The sequence below is a fragment of the Choloepus didactylus genome, chromosome 9, assembly GCF_015220235.1.
Source record: "Choloepus didactylus isolate mChoDid1 chromosome 9, mChoDid1.pri, whole genome shotgun sequence".
Taxonomy (NCBI): domain Eukaryota; kingdom Metazoa; phylum Chordata; class Mammalia; order Pilosa; family Megalonychidae; genus Choloepus; species Choloepus didactylus.
This window is the reverse complement of record NC_051315.1, coordinates 86,519,809-86,539,933: the sequence shown is the minus strand read 5'-3', so window position 1 is coordinate 86,539,933 and position 20,125 is coordinate 86,519,809. Positions and strand designations below refer to the sequence as shown.

Sequence of the window (20,125 nt, the reverse complement as noted above, 5' to 3'; positions counted from 1 at the left end):
ATAGAGAATTCTTGGTTGGCAGTTTTTCTCTTTCAGTATCTTAAATATATCATACCACTGCCTTCTCACTTTCATGGTGTTTTGGTTTGCTAATGCTGCCTTTTTGCAAAACACCAGGAATGGGTTGGTTTTATAAAGGGGGTTTATTTGGTTACAAAGGTACAGTCTTAAAGCCATAAAGTGTCCCAGCTATGGCATCAACAATAGGGTACTGTGCCAGTATTATGTATTATGTCCCCCAAAATGCCATTATCTTTGATGTAATTTTGTGTGGGCAGACTTATCAGTGGTAATTACATTGTAATTACTTGAGTGTTTCCATGGAGATGCGACCCATCCAACTGTGGGTGATGACTCTGGTTGGATAGTTTCCATGGAGGTGTGGCCCCACCCATTCAACATGGGCCTTGATTGGTTTGCCAGAGCATTATATAAGCTCAGACAGAAGGAGAGAGCTTGCTACAGCCAAGAGGGACACTTTGAAGAATATACAGGAGCTGAGAGAACTGCAGTTTACAGAGACATTTTGGAGATGGCATTTCAAAGCAGACTTTTGCTCCAGGGAAGCTAAGAGAGGACAAACGCCCCAAGAGCAACTGAGAGTGACATTTTGGAGAGAAGCTGAAGCCTAGAGAGGAACATCCTGGGAGGAAGCCATTTTGAAACCAGAACTCTGGAGCAGACCCCAGCCACGTGCCTTCCCAGATAACAGAGGTTTTCTGGACGCCATTGGCCATCTTCCATTGAAGGTACCCGATTGTTGATGCATTACTTTGGACACTGTATGGCTTTAAAACTGTAGCTTTGAAACCAAATAAACCCCCTTGTATAAAAGCTGATCCATTTCTGGTGTTTTGCATTCCGGCAGCATTAGCAAACTAGAACAGGTACTGTCACTGAAGGATGGCCATTGGTGTCCGGAAAACCTCTGTTAGCTCAGAAGGTATGTGGCTGGCATCTGCTTGCTCCCAGGTTGTGTTTCAAAACAGCATTCTCCAAAGCATCAGCTTTCAACGGCCATCTTCAAATGTTTGTCTCAGCTGCAGCTCCTCCAAAATGTTACTCTCAGTTGCTCTGAGATCCTTGTGTCCTGTGAACTCCTTTATACCACTCCAATGATCCAATTAACACCCTGAATGAGCAGGGTAGCACCTCCATGGAAATTATCCAATCAAATGTTTCACTCACAGTTGATTGAGTTACATCTCCATGGGAACATTCAATCAAAGAATTCCAATCTAATCAACACTAATACATCTCCCCCCACAAGACTGCATCAAAGAACATGTCATTTTGGGGGACATAATACATCCAAACTGGCGCACATGATTTCTACTGAGAAATCCACACCTAGTCTTATCAAGCTACCTTTGTATGTGATGGATCACTTTTCTCTTGCTGCTTTCAGGATTCTCTCTGTTTTTGACATTTGATAACTTGATTATTAAGTGTCTTGGCATAGGTCTATTCAGATCCTTTATCTTTCCAGGTTACTTAATAGTTCAAGGGGGTCTATATATGCCCCTAGGTTAGCAAGTCTTTCCCACTCGCACATCCTTCTCATCCTTCAAATTCTAGATCAAACACCATCTTCCCTCTAGTCTTCTCTTCTCTGTTCTAGTCCAGCATGTTTCAGTGGCTAACTGCAAAACCTTTATCTGGTGACTTGAATGGTAGTTTTTCTATCCATCTCAGAAGCTATGTCATAAAATTATTTAAAATTTAGTTTTCTGACTTTTGCTGCCTAACTTCAAAGTTCAAAATAATAAAATTAGTTGTAAATTTCTGAGCATGCACTATTTGGGAAAATATAGATAAATACAGGCTGGACTGAGAGCATTTTTTTTTCCTGAGGAATATCTGCACAGTTGAAGTATCACTCTTAGAGCATGCAAAAATGTGTTTCTTCAGATAATAAACCTTCGAAAGTACATCCTATAATTATCTCATATATGCATGCTAATTTATAAACATAGAAGGACTGGCAGGTAACTGTTTTTTTTGTTTTTTGTTTTTTGTTTTTTAGTGTGTCAAAGGCTACAAATTGCCTAGGTTAATTGCAAATGTAATAAACTTTTTTCATGCTCATTAGACTTTCATAGAAGATCATTACTAGGTTAAATGTGTGTTTTGAATAGTTTTTTTTTTTCTACAAAAACACATGGAGTATGTATTTTGAGGCTGTATGAACTTACTTGTAGAAGATATCTATTTGTTTGATTATGTCACCTAACATCCATTTCTTCTTTCCCTATTAAACACTTTGCAATTTCCTTTGGAGAAAGTACCTCACTCACATTGTGAGTAATCCTGGTCAAAAGATACTTATCCCTTTTAGGTGGGTAACCAACATAGTCTAATCAGATTCTCCCCCAGTCTTGAATATAGATTGAAAAGCAGTTAGAGCTAATCCATCCTAGTGGAAGTGCCTAGTTAAACTGCCCATGAGTTCTTTCTACACAGATTGATGGAGATATCCTGGTTCCTGTGCTCTCAGAGCTTGGTTTATTCTTTGAGCTCCCCTGTATTCTTCCTTATAAATTGCCTTTCAGCTTAAGTTAGGCAGAGTCAGTATCTGTTGCTTATAAACAAAAAACCCTGACAGATATGCTAGTCAAGGTCAGGCAACCCTTGATTTGTTTTCAGCCACATTTTCAAATTATGTCTTTAACTTTGCTCTTTTTACTTCATTTGGATTTCACTGCTTCTGGTATGGGAAAAAAATGTTTTTCCATGTATCAAATAAGCACAATTCTTTTTATTAGTTGCCAAATGAAGTCCGTTTTTAAAAACCAAGTCTTGTCATGTTCAATCATTTTTTTTGTAGCCCTTTCCACCTACAACAAATATAGGCTGCCTGTTCAGATGAGCGTTAGCCATCTCTTTGAAAATCATGTAAATAGTTTTTGGAAAGAGCGTTTCATTCCTCATTGTTGAATAATTTTCTCACAGTTAGAAATGCTTTGAAAGGAATCAGTTTTCCAGAGTTAGGAAATCTATTTCTTGTGTTTTCAGAAGAAAAACAAAATAAGATATCTGTTTGCCTAACTAGAGCAAGTTACAAACTAACCTTAGTGTTTTTTTCCCTAGGAAACTTGTATCTGCATAAAACATGAAGTTTTATTTTATTTTGGGGGGTATAGATGACTGTTTAAGATCTAGGAACAAAGTAAAAGAAGTGCAATTGTATATTTCCTACAACTCTTAAAATGTATGGCAAGGGTTTGAACTCTATCATGGTGAAAGAAAATGAACACTATTTAGATGAAGGTCAAAAGGTAGAGATGCTATTCAAAGTGAAATATCTGTAATAATTGAGCTTTTGAGCCACAGGGACAAGTTAGTACTTTACCAGGTACTCTCCAAAAATCTTTTTGTAGGCTTTAAAATACAAATGCCTTTAGAATGTCAAATTTATATAGCTTCAAAGGAAAGGGAACCCTTCTGGAATATTAAATGGCTTATAAAGGGGACGTTTCTGGCTGCAAGGAGATCAAATGTTTTCTTTTATCAAAAGTTTGGTTCATTACTGCATGTGAAAAGGTCACGGAATACTGCTTATGATTACAAAAGCCCATTGATAGCTTTAGTTAATGATAGTGCACAGCTAATTTTTGTCTTCTACTTTTGTACTTGCTTTATAAATGGTTTCAGCATTGGTTTTCTTTTGACCTCTATTTTTTTTGGTGATTACAGAACTTGATTATTATGGGTTTGAAAACTGTAGAAGTTTTTCCCACAAAAAACTTTTTGAGGTTAAGATTACCCACTGATGTTAAATGAAGGCAAATGAAGCTGTAACCTTTATAATATACATATTTGAAATGATTTTGTTTTTTCATCTTGGGAAAGGTCAGAAGAACAGGGATGGGAATGATGTGGAGAAAAAAAGCTTAGGAAGAGTAAAGGGATGGTTAAAGGGAGGAGCACAAATAAGTTTTTACACAGGGCACGAAAGAAGAAAGGTTATTTCCTGCATGCAATTTTTTAATCCAGGCAATAAGCTGAATGATGGTGAATCTTTTTCTTGCAGCCCTTTGACTTCACTCTTATTAAAAACTAGAAGTGTTTTCATCTCTCTTGATTTATATAATATGGAAATTTGTCACTATTTTTGCATTAATTTAGCAATGATCATAGGATAGAAATAGAACATATTTCTTTTATGTTATCTCAAGTCTTCAGTGAGAAGCAATTATCATACTGACAGTCATGAAAGGTAGTGTCCATTTGCACAGTTTGCGCCTACAGAGAATTCTCTTCCATTGACTTTTGTTCTCTTTGTTTATTTCATTCCACATTTAGCTTTTCTGACTTGATTTAGTCAAGTGTTCTAGCTTGGGCTTTGTTCTTCCTTGCAACCATATAGAGAATTCTCAAAATGTGGTTTCCTTAGTGATAAAAGTAAGAAATCTTCCCATCATCTGTTTGTAGCTCCTGCTTTTATATTTTTGTTGATGGAGTAAACAGAGGATAGTGGCTCTGAGTAAAAATTATGGAAAAGTGGATTTACTGCAACAGCTGCTGGAAAGGAGGAGTCAGTGGATTCCTGCTCACCTGCCATGTGGCTGACTCTTCCCAGATTTCCTCATGCTACCCTGGCATGCTTCTTTGGGCTTTATTTCAGTGATATGTGTGACCTACTGCATCTACAGCCAACATATGTTTTAACTAGATCATTGGTTTAATTTGTAGCCTATAGGCTATTTTTACAGCAATAATCCCTTTCTAAAGTGATTAAATGATGGTCCCCTGTTTTTAAGGTCATTTCAATTAAAAAAAAATTATTTACTGAATATCTATTCTGTGCTAAGTGTTGTTCTAAGTTCTGGGGAGCTCCTGTGATGATCAAAACACTGAACCTGCCTCTCACAAAGCCCATGTTTCACTAGATGAGATAGATTCAAATTCAGATAATGATAATAAAGTGTGGTAAGGGCGATAAGAGGGATGTGCACTGGAGTAGAAAGGAAAGGATTCCTTGATAAAGTCTTGAATGACGAGTGGGAATTTATCAGCTGTTTGGGAATGGATTGGGATCAGTGAGGGAAAGGCTTTTGGGTGGTGGGAACAGTGTAAACAAAGGCCCAGAAATACGAGGACAGATATGCTGCAGGGAGAAAAACAGTCAGCAAGGTGGGGTGGGCACTGGAGAATACCTTAGAAAGTGGTAGGCGGGCAGGGATCATATGTGGAGAGACCTGTGGACCAGGCTAGATCTCGAGTTAGAAGACCAAGGTTCCTGACTAGGCTCTGCTACTGAGTAGGGGATGTGACCTTGGGTAAATCACTGAAAAATGTCTGACCCTTAGGTTTCAGTTTATAGAATGGGGATAATGGCTTTTGCTTCTCTTCTGCTGTAAAGTTGCCAATTCCAGTCACTCTTGGATGATATACCAGATGCTATAAGACCTGGTGCCATCTACCCTCTCTGGTCTCATTTCTTGCCACCACTTGCCTTTCTCTGTAGCTTTCAATGAATCTGTATAATTTTGGAATTTTTTTTGTCACACCTCTGTACCTTTGCTCAGGTTGTCTCTCTTGTCTGGAATGTTCTCTTTTGTGTCTCATTTTTGCTTGTTAGGCTTTTACTTAGTATGCCAGTTTGATGTATTATGTCCCCCAAAATGCCATTATCTTTGATGCAATCTTGTGTGGGCAGACATATTAGTGTTGATTAAATTTTGGAATCCTTTGGGTGTTCCCACAGAGATGTGATTCAATCAACTGTGGACAAGACCTTTGTTTGGATAATTTCCATGGAGGTGTTGCCCCACCCATTCAGGGTGGGTCTGAATTAAACTGCTGGAGCACTATATAAGCTCAGACAGAAGAAGCAAGTTTGCTACAGCCAAGAGGGACACTTTGAAGAATGCACAGAAGCTGAGTGAGTAGCTGCAGATGAGAGACAGTTTGAAGATGGCTGTTGAACGCAGACTCTTGCTCTGGAGGAACTAAGAGAGTACAAACACCCCAAGAGCAACGGAGAGTGACATTTTGAAGAGGAGCTGTGGCCTAGAGAGGAACATCCAGGGAGAAAGCCATTTTGAAACCAGAACTTGGAGCAGACACCAGCCATGTGCCTTCCCAGCTAACAGAGGTTTTCCAGATGCCATTGGCCATCCTCTAGTGAAGGTACCTGATATTGATGCATTACCTTGGACACTTTATGGCCTTAAGACTGTAACTGTATAACCAAATAACCCCCCTTTACAAAAGCCAATCCATTTCTGGTGTTTTGCATTCCGGCAGCATTAGCAAACTAGAACACTTAGTTTTTACCTTAGATATTATGTTCCCCAAACACCATTCCTGAAACATCAGGTTGGATTAATTAGCCTCTTACTCTGAAGAAATGATCATATTATAAACTGTGAGTAGGAATAGGGGATGATTGTGCCATATCCATCTTTGTAATCTCAATGACTACAGAAGTGCCTTGCTCACAGAAGGCATCCAGTAAATGAATGTGGAAGTGAACTGAACTGAGAGGCCAGAGGCCAGCATGAGAGGCAGGTGGTCCCTGAGCTGATGTGCTTCATGGCAGCCTTGAGATCCTAGGGCCTGTGCTGCTGGGTCTGTTCTGGGGATCCTCCAAGCCCAGCTGTCCTGTGACTGCAACAGGAGTCTCAGTAGGGGTTTTCAGTGTGGCTACCCTGACCTCCTCAAGGATGGATGAAAAGTTTCCAGAGAAAAGAGGAAAGAGAGTGGAGACGGAATGTACAGGCAGAGGGCAATGTATATAAGAGAAGTGGACTTGGTGAGACCAGGGTTCCAGGAGCAGGTCTCCAGGCTAAAAACAGTACCATTCTTGGCTCTGAAGCTCCTACCTCCTGTGCTCCTGTAAACTCCAACTACAAAAGGAAAAAACAGTATGGCTCTTTGCTCTATAAATTTCTCCTACTGCTCACCTAAACCTTATCTTCTCTTAGCCAAACCCCCTTCCCTTGTTTCCAGAAGAATGGATGGAGACTCTCTTTTTGTTGTTCTGGTGGAAGGGCAGGGGAGAGAGATATTGGGGTTCGCATAGAGCCTGTTATTACAAGTTATATCTCTTCCAGAAGGAGTATTTACTCAGGGTATGACCAGGTAAAGATGCTAAGGGGCAAGTTTGTGTCTAGAGTAATAACTTTTTTTTTTTTAATAAGTGGTAATTTTTATCACTGTATTTCCCCCTTTTTCTTTTCCACCAATCAAGTTGGTAGTAGCTGGGTACCTTTATCTCAGGGCAGGGATATAGCAAGATAGTTCAAAGAAATAACCTGGAAGTCTGCCTAGATGTTTCAAAAACCTAAGTTTCAAATTGGGGCGGGATATCGGAGTGTTTTGGTTTGCTAAAGCTGATGAAATGCATTATACCAGAAATGGGTTGGCTTTACAATGGTGAATAACTTACAAGTTTATAGTTCTGAGGCCATGAAAATGTCCATATCAAGGCATTGACAGGTGATGCTTTCTTTCCAAAGACTGGCTAGTGGTGAACTCCAGCTCCTCTGTCACATGGCCAGGCACATGATGACATCTGCAGGTCTCTGGCTTCTCTCCTGGGTTTTTTGCTTCCAGCTTATGGCTTCAGCGGCTTTTCTCTCTGTTTTCTGGGTGTCCTCTCTCAGCTTCTCTGACTTTTTTCTGTATTAGCTTTTCTGTTTTTTATCTTCTTATAAAGGACTCCAGTAAGAGGATTAAGACCTACCCTGAATGAGGTGGGTCACATCTAAACTTAAGATCTTATTCAACAAAAGATCCTACATACAATGGGTCCACACCCATGGGAATGGATTAGCTTTAAAAACATGCTTTTCTGGGGTACTTACAACTTCAAACTACCACACAGAGTAAGCACATTTTCTTGCAAAAGTCTTAAATATGCTTCCCAGAGTAGAAAACAATTCTCCTGGAATTGCAGTGGGAAGAAAGAAGAGTAGAGGTATTGTGGGTCCCGGGACCCTGGGACCTTACCTGTTCCTTAGCAGTTCTGCTGGGGAGAGAGCAGAACCTGGGTGGGGCTGTGGGTTCCCTTGGCAGGTGGGGCCTTAGGCAGTTGTGGCAAGGGTTGCAGAGTCCAAGCATGACACAGAGGAATAGAAAGCCACTGCATTGGGATGGAGCATGTCATGTGGGCAAGGACAGTGGTCATTTCAGTGACATCTGTTGGCACAGACAACAGAGAAGCTGGTGGCTCATTTCCAGTTCTTGGAAAGACCTCAGAACTTTGTGGCACACCCCCTGAAAGAGGCGGAATGTAGGAAAGACTGAGAATAATTCTATTTTCTTATTATAGTCTGACAGAATGAGGGAGTCAAAAATTAAATTATAAAAAATAGTAAAAGAAGATCTCTAGCCCACCTTCGTGTCTCACAGTCTTTAGAAGTTTGAAGGATAAGTAGTGGTGAGCTAGAGTTGACTCACACTGGCTCATTAACCAGTTGTTAAACACAGCCACTACAAAAAATTAAAATATAAATTTACAATTAAATAAATTATACCAAAAACAAAGTAATAAATACTCCAAACTCATTTCTTCCTAATTATTTTATTATATTTTACTGTTAGCTATGCTCTTGGAACAGCTATCATTCTTGGATGGTAGAAATCCTATACAATCATGTTCGACAGCACATATCTTCCCGACTTCATGTTCAGTGACTTCACTAAAATCATCCATGGCTGGAGTATTTCACCATGGGAATTGGCTAGCACAAAAGGAATTTTCCTGTCATCTTCTCTCCCTTCCTTTTCCCCTCCCTCCCTCCCTTCCTTTTTTTTTTGAGAGCTTGTTGTTAAACATTTAGTAGCATACCCTGAGTACAAGGAAAGAAGAATGACCGAAAAAAAAAAAAAAAGTAACTGCCAGGTGGAATTGAGAAGGTCGGGAACAAGAAAGGAATATGTCTAAGGAAATGACTGAGGAGTATGTTTAACACTGAGGCTGTGACTATCTCCTCTAGGGGGGAATGCATGGATTTGATAAAGCAGAGAGGAATATCTATGCAGGACCAATTGAAGTCCACCTACATTCTAAACTATTTACTTCAGACAATCCACAGTTGCTGTGGAGAAATTTAGAAACAGATTCACTAAGCAGATCAGTTAAACATGAATGATTCAGTACAGTGTGAAGGAACTTGGAGAATCACTTTGCTCTATATCCAATGAATGTGTGGGCTGAGGGTATCTATGTCCCCATTCTCTAAGAGCTCATTCCATTTTTCCTGCTTTGGGTCTTGCTGCTGCCTCAGCTTCTTTTCCAGTTTCATCTTGGGCTTGGTGCCAGAATATTTTACTGCTGGGTCTCTGCTCTGTTTGAGGATGTTCTCATTTCTTTCCTTTTCTCCTTTCTCTTTATTCCCTACACAAATTCACTCTTCTTTAAATTTCTACTCTGTTTTTGCTTTTCAATGGCCCTTTCCATGCACTGATTTCTCTAATCAATGCTGTACTGTCAATTCATCTGTTTTCACCATCTTCCTTCCTTCCTTCCTTCCTTCCTCCCTCCCTCCCTCCCTCACTCCCTTCTTTCTTTCTTTCTTTCTTTCTTTCTTTCTTTCTTTCTTTCTTTCTTTCTTCCTTCCTTCCTTCCTTCCTTCCTTCCTTCCTTCCTTCCTTTCTTTCTTTTTTCTTTCTTTCTTTCATCACTTTGAATCCATTCTGTGTCACTTGTAGTGGTATATGCAAGTTAACTTCTTTGGGCCTGTTTTCTCTTTTTGTAAAGTGGGAAGTTTTTACCATCCTCACAGGTGTTTTTGTAAGTTTTAAATGGTGTAATGTATATAAAGTACTTAGTAAAATTCCCGACACCTAAAATGGTCAATAAATGGTAACTGCTGGTAGGTTTAGTTTTTTTTTTTTAAAGTCAGTATAGATTTTATTTTTACCTAAAATTTTTTTTCAAAGGTACATCTTGGGAATTAAACTATGATTTTTTTTCTTCTTTCTAGGGACAAGACATACATGTTTTCTGGTCAGTAATGTTATACTAAACATTTTAGCAAACCAAAGTCAGACAGATTACCACGAAAGCGGTTTGCTACCTCTTATTCATGCTGAGATAGAGCAGTAAAACACCATCTTGGAAGGAGAGATTTGACATGGAGAAGGAATTTCAGAGCTTGCAAAGTCATGTTTTTTGCTAAACTTGCACCCGGCCCAGCAGAAAACCTAATGAATTGATTTATACAGAAAGGCTTTTAAGCAAACCTGCACAAACACACTTAACATGCTATAAGTAAAGGATACCTCAGTCTATGTCCAACACACAGCTCACATTCTCGGTGCCCAGTAAGTTAGGAACACCAATGTAGAAAGCATTTTTGTCTTCATAGCACTAACATCTAAAAAGCACATAACATATAATACTTTGATCTTTAAGTGGGTAATCATGGAAATTCCAAGATTAGATCCACTAGGCTAGCCTGAATATTCATCTAGAAAAATATTTTTTTTTCAGAAACAATGCTTAAAAGAGGCTTCTAGAAACACAGTGGTATTACGTCAAGGCCAACAGAAGACAGTTATAAAGGACTGGGAACACAAGCAGAGTATCACATGTAGCTTTTAGGTAAAGGGCATCTCTTTCAGTTGATTGCCATGGCCAAGTCTAGCTATAATAATAGGAGCTCCAGAAATCTCAAGACAGAGGCAGTGACAACCTAGATAAAACAGTTCCAAATAAAAAAACCCACCCAGCTGGACCAGTCAGGCTGAAGGACAGAAACTCTGACCTAAATGAGAGAGCTGAGCACACACAGAAGATTCGTGCAAAACCTGCTGTGGTACTGGGGGCAGAGAGGGCTGTTGATGCTGGGTTCCTCCACACTGTTAGCATACCATTTATGCTGGGAGGAGGGCTTCTTCCAGAAGCACCTGAGAGAGGTGTCTATGCTAAGTGGAGTACTAGGGTTACTGAATACAAGAAGGTGGTTCAGGAGAAGCAGGTCCTGGGTGGGTCAGGGATTTTCTCATCCACCCACCAAAACTTAACTTTAATGAAGCACTGCAGGACAGTTTTTGCAAGATGTTTTGTCCTGTCGGCATTAGCCAAAGCCTCACTCATCCCACTTCCTAGGTGGGAGCTGGGGCCATGCATTGTTCTGGGAAGCTGGCGTGGAAGATGATTTGCACAATGAAGTCATCACTAAACCACTGCTTAAGGCCAGTTCCAAGACTTCATTTTTTTCTGCTCTGTAGTCCAGAAACATTTCTTTGAAGGCAGAAAATCTGTAAACGTTAGCATCATGTCAAATATGTCACCAGCCACTTTATCTTTTTTTTTTTATCATCATTTTATTGAGATATATTCACATACCATGCAGTCATACAAAACAAATCGTACTTTCAATTGTTTACAGTACCATTACATAGTTGTACATTCATCACCTAAATCAATCCCTGACACCTTCATTAGCACACACACAAAAATAACAAGAATAATAATTAGAGTGAAAAAGAGCAATTGAAGTAAAAAAGAACACTGGGTACCTTTGTCTGTTTCCTTCCCCTATTTTTCTACTCCTCCATCCATAAACTAGACAAAGTGGAGTGTGGTCCTTATGGCTTTCACAATCCCATTGTCACCCCTCATAAGCTACATTTTTATACAATTGTCTTTGAGATTCATGGGTTCTGGGTTGTAGTTTGATAGTTTCAGGTATCCACCACCAGCTACCCCAATTCTTTAGGACCTAAAAAGGGTTGTCTAAAGTGTGTGTAAGAGTGCCCACCAGAGTGACCTCTCGGCTCGTTTTGGAATCTCTCTGCCACTGAAGCTTATTTCATTTCCTTTCACATCCCCCTTTTGGTCAAGAAGATGTTCTCCGTCCCACGATGCCGGGTCTACATTCCTCTCCGGGAGTCATATTCTATGTTGCCAGGGAGATTCACTCCCCTGGGTGTCTGATCCCACGTTGGGGGGAGGGCAGTGATTTCACCTTTCAAGTTGGCTTAGCCAGAGAGAGAGGGCCACATCTGAGCAACAAAGAGGCATTCAGGAGGAGACTCTTAGGCACAAATATAGGGAGGCCTAGCCTCTCCTTTGCAGCAACCGTCTTCCCAAGGGTAAAACTTATGGTAGAGGGCTCAACCCATCAAACCACCAGTCCCCTATGTCTGTGGTCATGTTAGTAACCATGGAGGTGGGGTAGGCGAATACCCCTGCATTCTCCACAGGCTCCTCAAGGGGGCACTACATCTTTTTTTTTTTTCCTTGTTTTTCTTTCTTTCTTTTTTTTTTTAACTTTCCCTTCTTTTTTAAATCAACTGTATGAAAAAAAAAGTTAAAAAGAAAACAAACATACAATAAAAGAACATTTCAAAGAGACCATAACAAGGGAGTAAGAAAAAGACAACTAACCTAAGATAACTGCTTAACTTCCAATATGTTCCTACTTTACCCCAAGAAAGTTACATAATATAGCAACATTTCTGTGAACTTGTTCCTACTATATCCATCAGAAATTAACAGACCATAGTCATTTCTGGGCATCCCCAGAACGTTAAATAGCTTATCTGTTCTTCTTGGATTATTGTTCCCCCTTCCGTAATTGCTCTCTACTGCTAGTTCCCCTACATTCTACATTATAAACCATTTGTTTTACATTTTTCAAAGTTCACATTAGTGGTAGCATATAATATTTCTCTTTTTGTGCCTGGCTTATTTCGCTCAGCATTATGTCTTCAAGGTTCATCCATGTTGTCATATGTTTCACAAGGTCGTTCCTTCTTACTGCCGTGTAGTATTCCATCGTGTGTATATACCACATTTTATTTATCCACTCATCTGTTGAAGGACATTTGGGTTGTTTCCATCTCTTGGCAATTGTGAATAATGCTGCTATGAACATTGGCGTGCAGATATCTGTTCGTGTCACTGCTTTCCGATCTTCCGGGTATATACCGAGAAGTGCAATCGCTGGATCGAATGGTAGCTCTATATCTAGTTTTCTAAGGAACTGCCAGACTGACTTCCAGAGTGGCTGAACCATTATACAGTCCCACCAACAATGAATAAGAATTCCAATTTCTCCACATCCCCTCCAGCATTTGTAGTTTCCTGTTTGTTTAATGGCAGCCATTCTAACCGGTGTTAGATGGTATCTCATTGTGGTCTTAATTTGCATCTCTCTAATAGCTAGAGAAGCTGAACATTTTTTCATGTGTTTCTTGGCCATTTGTATTTCCTCTTCAGAGAACTGTCTTTTCATATCTTTTGCCCATTTTATAATTGGGGTGTCTGTACTATTGTCATTGAGTTGTAGGATTTCTTTGTATATGCAAGATATCAGTCTTTTGTCAGATACATGGTTTCCAAAAATTTTTTCCCATTGAGTTGGCTGCCTCTTTACCTTTCTGAGAAATTCCTTTGAGGTGCAGAAACTTCTAAGCTTGAGGAGCTCCCATTTATCTATTTTCTCTTTTGTTGCTTGTGCTTTGGGTGTAAAGTCTAGGAAGTGGCCGCCTAATACAAGGTCTTGAAGATGTTTTCCTACATTATCTTCTAGGAGTTTTATGGTACTTTCTTTTATATTGAGATCTTTGGTCCATTTTGAGTTAATTTTTGTGTAGGGCGTGAGGTAGGGGTCCTCTTTCATTCTTTTGGATATGGATATCCAACTCTCCCAGCCCCATTTGTTGAAAAGACCATTATGGCTCAGTTCAGTGACTTTGGGGGCCTTATCAAAGATCAGTCGGCCATAGATCTGAGGGTCTATCTCTGAATTCTCAATTCGATTCCATTGATCTATATGTCTATCTTTGTGCCAGTACCATGCTGTTTTGGCAACTGTGGCTTTATAATAAGCTTCAAAGTCAGGGAGTGTAAGTCCTCCCACTTTGTTTTTCTTTTTTAGAGTGTCTTTAGCAATTCGAGGCATCTTCCCTTTCCAAATAAATTTGATAACTAGCTTTTCCAAGTCTGCAAAGTAGGTTGTTGGAATTTTGATTGGGATTGCATTGAATCTGTAGATGAGTTTGGGTAGAATTGACATCTTAATGACATTTAGCCTTCCTATCCATGAACATGGAATATTTTTCCATCTTTTAAGGTCCCCTTCTATTTCTTTTAGTAGAGTTATGTAGTTTTCTTTGTATAGGTCTTTTACATCTTTGGTTAAGTTGATTCCTAGGTACTTGATTTTTTTAGTTGCTATTGAAAATGGTATCTTTTTCTTGAGTGTCTCTTCAGTTTGTTCATTCCTAGCATATAGAAACATTACTGACTTATGTGCATTTATCTTGTATCCCGCTACTTTGCTAAATTTGTTTATTAGCTCTAGTAGCTGTATCGTTGATTTCTCAGGGTTTTCTAGATATAAGATCATATCATCTGCAAACAATGACAGTTTTACTTCTTCTTTTCCAATTTGGATGCCTTTTATTTCTCTGTCTTGCTGGATTGCCCTGGCTAGCACTTCCAGCACAATGTTGAATAACAGTGGTGACAGCGGGCATCCTTGTCTTGTTCCTGATCTTAGAGGGAAGGCTTTCAGTCTCTCACCATTGAGTACTATGCTGGCTGTGGGTTTTTCATATATGCTCTTTATCATGTTGAGGAAGGTTCCTTCAATTCCTACCTTTTGAAGTGTTTTTATCAAAAAGGGATGTTGGATTTTGTCAAATGCTTTTTCAGCATCTATTGAGATGATCAATTGATTTTTCCCTTTTGACTTGTTAATGTGTTGTAGTACATTGATTGTTTTTCTTATGTTGAACCATCCTTGCACGCCTGGAATGAACCCCACTTGGTCATGGTGTATGATTTTTTTAATGTGTCTTTGGATTCGATTTGCAAGTATTTTGTTGAGGATTTTTGCATCTATATTCATTAGGGAGATTGGCCGGTAGTTTTCCTTTTTTGTAGCATCTTTGCCTGGTTTTGGTATTAGATTGATGTTAGCTTCATAAAATGAGTTAGGTAGTGTTCCATTTTCTTCAATGTTTTGAAAGAGTTTGAGTAAGATTGGTGTCAGTTCTTTCTGGAAAGTTTGGTAGAATTCCCCTGTGAAGCCATCTGGCCCTGGGCATTTATTTGTGGGAAGATTTTTGATGACTGATTGGATCTCTTTGCTTGTGATGGGTTGGTTGAGGTCTTCTATTTCTTCTCTGGTCAGTCTAGGTTGTTCATATGTTTCCAGGAAATTGTCCATTTCTTCTACATTGTCCAGTTTGTTGCCATACAGTTGTTCATAATATCCTCTTATGATTTTTTTAATTTCTTCAGGATCTGCAGTTATGTCACCTTTTTCATTCATTATTTTGTTTATATGGGTCTTCTCTCTTTTTGATTTTGTCAGTCTAGCTAGGGGCTTGTCAATCTTGTTGATCTTCTCAAAGAACCAACTTTTGGTGATATTTATCCTCTCTATTGTTTTTTTGTTCTCTATGTCATTTATTTCTGCTTTCATCCTTGTTATTTCTTTTCTTGTACTTGGTTTAGGATTGGTTTGCTGTTCACTTTCTAGCTTCTTCAGTTGATCCATTAGTTCTTTGATTTTGGCTCTTTCTTCCTTTTTAATATATGCGTTTAATGCTATAAATTTCTCCCTTAGCACTGCTTTTGCTGCATCCCATAGGTTTTGGTATGTTGTGTTCTCATTTTCATTTGTCTCTATATATTTAGCAATTTCTCTTGCTATTTCTTCTTTAACCCACTGATTGTTTAGGAGTGTGTTGTTTAACCTCCAGGTATTTGTGAGTTTTCTAAGTCTCTGATGGTTATTGACTTCTAATTGTATTCCATTGTGGTCAGAGAATGTGCTTTGAATAATTTCAATCTTTTTAAATTTATTGAGGCTTGTTTTATGTCCCAGCATATGATCTATTCTGGAGAAAGTTCCGTGAGCACTAGAAAAGTATGTGTATCCTGGTGATTTGGGATGTAATGTCCTGTATATGTCTGTTAAATCTAATTCATTTATCAGATTTGTTTAGGTTTTCAATTTCCTTATTGGTCTCCTGTCTGGTTGATCTATCTATAGGAGAGAGTGATGTGTTGAAGTCTCCCACAATTATTGTGGAAACATCAATTGCTTCCTTTAGTTTTGCCAGTGTTTCTCTCATGTATTTTGTGGCACCTTGATTGGGTGCATAGACATTTACGATTGTTATTTCTTCTTGCTGAATTGCCCCTTTTATTAGTATGTAGTGGCCTTCTTTGTCTCTCAAAACATCCCTGCATTTGAAGTCTATTTTATCTGAGATTAATATTGCTACACCTGCTTTCTTTTGGCTGTAGCTTGCATGAAATATTTTTTTCCATCCTTTCACTTTCAGTTTCTTTGTGTCCCTGTGTCTAAGATGGGTCTCTTGTATGCAACATATTGATGGTTCATTTTTTTTTGATCCATTCTGCGAATCTATATCTTTTAATTGGGGAGTTTAATCCATTTACATTCAACGTTAAAACAGTGAAGGCATTTCTTGAATCGGCCATCTTATCCTTTGGTTTATGTTTGCCATATTTTTCCCTCTCTCTATTAATATCCTTTATTGTACCCATACCGAATCTCTTTAGTACTGAACCTTTCTCCAAGTCTCTCTGTCCTGTCTTTGTTTCTCTGTCTGTAGGGCTCCCTTTAGTATCTCCAGTAGGGCAGGTCTCTTGTTAGCAATTCTCTCAGCATTTGTTTGTCTGTGAAAAATTTAAGCTCTCCCTCAAATTTGAAGGAGAGCTTTGCTGGATAAAGTATTCTTGGCTGGAAATTTTTCTCACTCAGAATTTTAAATATATCGTGCCACTGCCTTCTTGCCTCCATGGTGGCTGCTGAGTAGTCACTACTTAGTCTTATGCTGTTTCCTTTGTATGTGGTGAATTGCTTTTCTCTTGCTGCTTTCAGAACTTGCTCCTTCTCTTCTGTGTTTGATAGTGTGATCAGTATATGTCTCGGAGTGGGTTTATTTGGATTTATTCTATTTGGAGTTCGCTGAGCATTTATGATTTGTGTATTTATGTTGTTTAGAAGATTTGGGAAGTTTTCCCCAACAATTTCTTTGAATACTCTTCCTAGACCTTTACCCTTTTCTTCCCCTTCTGGGACACCAATGAGTCTTATATTTGGACGTTTCATATTATCTATCATTTCCCTGAGGTCCATTTCGATTTTTTCAATTTTTTTCCCCATTCTTTCTTTTATGCTTTCATTTTCCCTTCTGTCATCTTCCAGGTCACTGATTCGTTGCTCAACTTCCTCTAGTCTTGTACTATTAGTGTCCAGAATCTTTTTAATTTGGTCAACATTTTCTTTAATTTCCATAAGATCATCCATTTTTTTATTTAGTCTTGCAATGTCTTCTTTATGCTCTTCTAGAGTCTTCTTCATTTCCTTTATATCCCATACTATGGTCTCATTGTTCATCTTTAGTTCTTTGAGTAGCTGCTCTAGGTGGTGTGTCTCTTCTTGTCTTTTGATTTGGGTGCTTGGGCTTGGGTTATCCATATCGTCTGGTTTTTTCATATGCTTTATAATTTTCTGTTGTTTTTGGCCTCGTGGCATTTGCTGAACTTGATAGGGTTCTTTTAGGGTTTGTAGACCTATTGAAGTCCTTATCTCTAATTTATCAGATCTACAGCTTCCTGGAGTACACTTTCTCTAACTAACCAGCAGGTGGCGTCCACGAGCCACCTGTTCTCCACAAGCCAGTTCTCCCCTGCTTAGCCTTTTTGGTGAGTGGGGGAGTGAGTCTTGTGGGGCCCAATTGGTGTACCAAGCTTGCGTGTGTAGTTGGTGTTGCCTGCCCTGTATGTGGGGCATGTTTCTGGGCAGTCGGGGAGCGGGGGTGGCCCTAACAATCAAATCTCCCTTGTGATCCTAGAGTTTTAAAGCTGCTGCAATAGTCTAATCCTTCAGTTCAGTTCTGCCACATTTTGTCTCTGCCACTGACCCACAAGTCCTTGGTATTGGCGTATGGCTTCTGAGACTTGCAAGTGAGCCCCTCTTCCAGGCTGTGCACCCCGGGTCCTCTGTTGAGGGATGACTGTGCTATGTCACAGGTGAGTGCCGTCCCCCCAGGGCAGTTCTGGGATGCTGGGCTGTGTAGGGAGGCTCCCAGTCTGCTCAAATGATGGCTGAATGGGGCTTTGTTAATTCACACTGCTCCACCTTCCCAACTCTGGGACAATCACCTGAGGTTGCAGGGAAGGCTAATGTCCACGCCCAGTTTTGTGGTGTGTGCCTGTTATTTGAAGCATTTCCGTCACACTGGGTTGTCTGGGGCAGCTCTGGGCTATGGGGCTGGCGATGGGCAGGAGTGTTTCCTGTCCACCAGGATGGTGGCTGTGAGCGGACACCCCCCTTTTCTTGGGAAGTTGTGGTGTTTAGTGAATTTTCTCAGCCACTGGATTATTGCCTTTTGTCTCAGAGCTCTCTTAGTTCTTCTCTTGACTTGACGTGCCCAAATTGAAAGTCTTTGAAGCTTTCTGTATTGGGCTTCTTAGAGTAATTGTTTTAGAAAAAGAAAAAAGGATTAAAAAAAAAAAAAAAAAAAAGGGGCCCTCCTCAGAGATCTAATGGGTTATTGAAACGCTAAGAGACAAAGCAACCAGGGCCATTAAGGAAAGGTCCACAGGGCAGAGAGATCAGCTTTTCTTCGGGATTTGCATATGCGCCTCAAGGCCTGAGCTCCGCCCTTCCCCTTTCTGTGTTCACCAGAACTCCAAAAATACTCTGCATTTATTTTGGAGTTTTTCGTGTTGTTTTTTTTATTTTCTATGCCTGTCTCTCTGCTGGGCTGGCTGCTCTCAGATTCTCTGGTGTCTGGTCTCAGTCTATCTATGGTTGGAATTTGGATCAGTAGAATGAGTTTCCGATAAGGGCTGTCACTGCAGTTCTCCCTTCTCCTTCCCGGAGCTGACAGCCCCTCCTCCCCCGGGACTGAGCCTGGCAGGGAGGGGCGCGGGTCCCCTGGCCGCAAAAACTTACAGATTTCGCTGTTCTCAGCAGTTCCATGTTTTCATGAGTGTTGTATGGAGTATGCCCACAGACAGATTGCTCTGTGGTGTCCAGTCCACGCAGTTCCTGGCTTTCTACCTACTTTCCTGGAGGAGTAACTAAAACATACAGCTCACCAGTCTGCCATCTTGCCCCGCCTCCCACTTTATCTTTAAGGAGCTGTAATGTTGCTGTGAAAGCCGCCATGTAAAACCCAGGAATCCTCTCACCTGCTGTTCTTCTACACACTTTTCTACCAAGGAAAAACGGGACTGTAGGTAAGTTTATTCTCTGTGTGTCTTCAAAGTCCTGTTGGTACTTGTCTGTGAAATTTCTGTGTAATTACTGGAACTCATCGTCCATGATAGTGTCCTTTAATATCAACCACATCATATCCAATTCTGCATCACAGGTGGAAGAGACACATAGCGAGAAGCCCTGTTTCTTCCTGTAAGGCGTCCATGGCCGCCGCTGCATTCACCCGGGCGGATGACCAGACCGAGGGTCTCCTACCCAGCCGGCTATCAGCCCAGCCTCCGCTCGGTTCTGGCTTCGCAGAGCCCCAAACGGGCCCCAGGGTCCTCGCGCAGTGGCCACATGCTGACCCGGCCTCCACACCCCGCCAGGCCGCTCCTCACCCACCAGCTGCTTCGTGGGTCCCCACGTCAGTTACTGACCACTGCACTCCGGAATCCCGCCTCCCTGGTACCTGCTGTTTTGGTAATGTTAATCTAAACTGAGTTTATTACATTTGTGCTTCTAGCATCCCTGCCAAGCTCTACATCGGTGGTTACAAACTGAAATGCCTGTAGGCAGAAGACATAAATGAAATGGGTCCTGTTGGGAAGTGGCAGAGATGGTGGTAAATTGAAGAGCTAAATGAGGCAGCCACTTCTCAAGTCTGACCAATTATTATCATAAGGAAATAGGGGCCCAGAGCTGCTGGTTCCTTTAATTTTTCCAGAAATGGTTAAAGTTGGTATTTAACAAGTAATTTCTTGGTTAAAAAAGTTGGCTCAATATTGGAAAAATAGCACTTCAAAGAAAATAGGTCTATTGTTTGCATTTGGCCTGCTGTCCACCAGCCTGAAACGTCTGCAGGACATATCTTTTGAGTTGTTTGTCAGTAGTTGGTTCCTTATTTATCAACAGGAAATCCTGTCCCTTACATAGGAGGTAGCTGATTTTCTAAGAAGGGTGCATTT

At 40.2% G+C, this 20,125-nt stretch overlaps 1 pseudogene; it reads right to left on the bottom strand.

Annotated features, from left to right (window-relative positions):
• Window positions 1-11,045: 11,045 nt before the first annotated feature.
• On the bottom strand, window positions 11,046-19,383 carry LOC119543795 (annotated as a pseudogene).
• Between the last annotated feature and the right edge of the window lie 742 nt (window positions 19,384-20,125).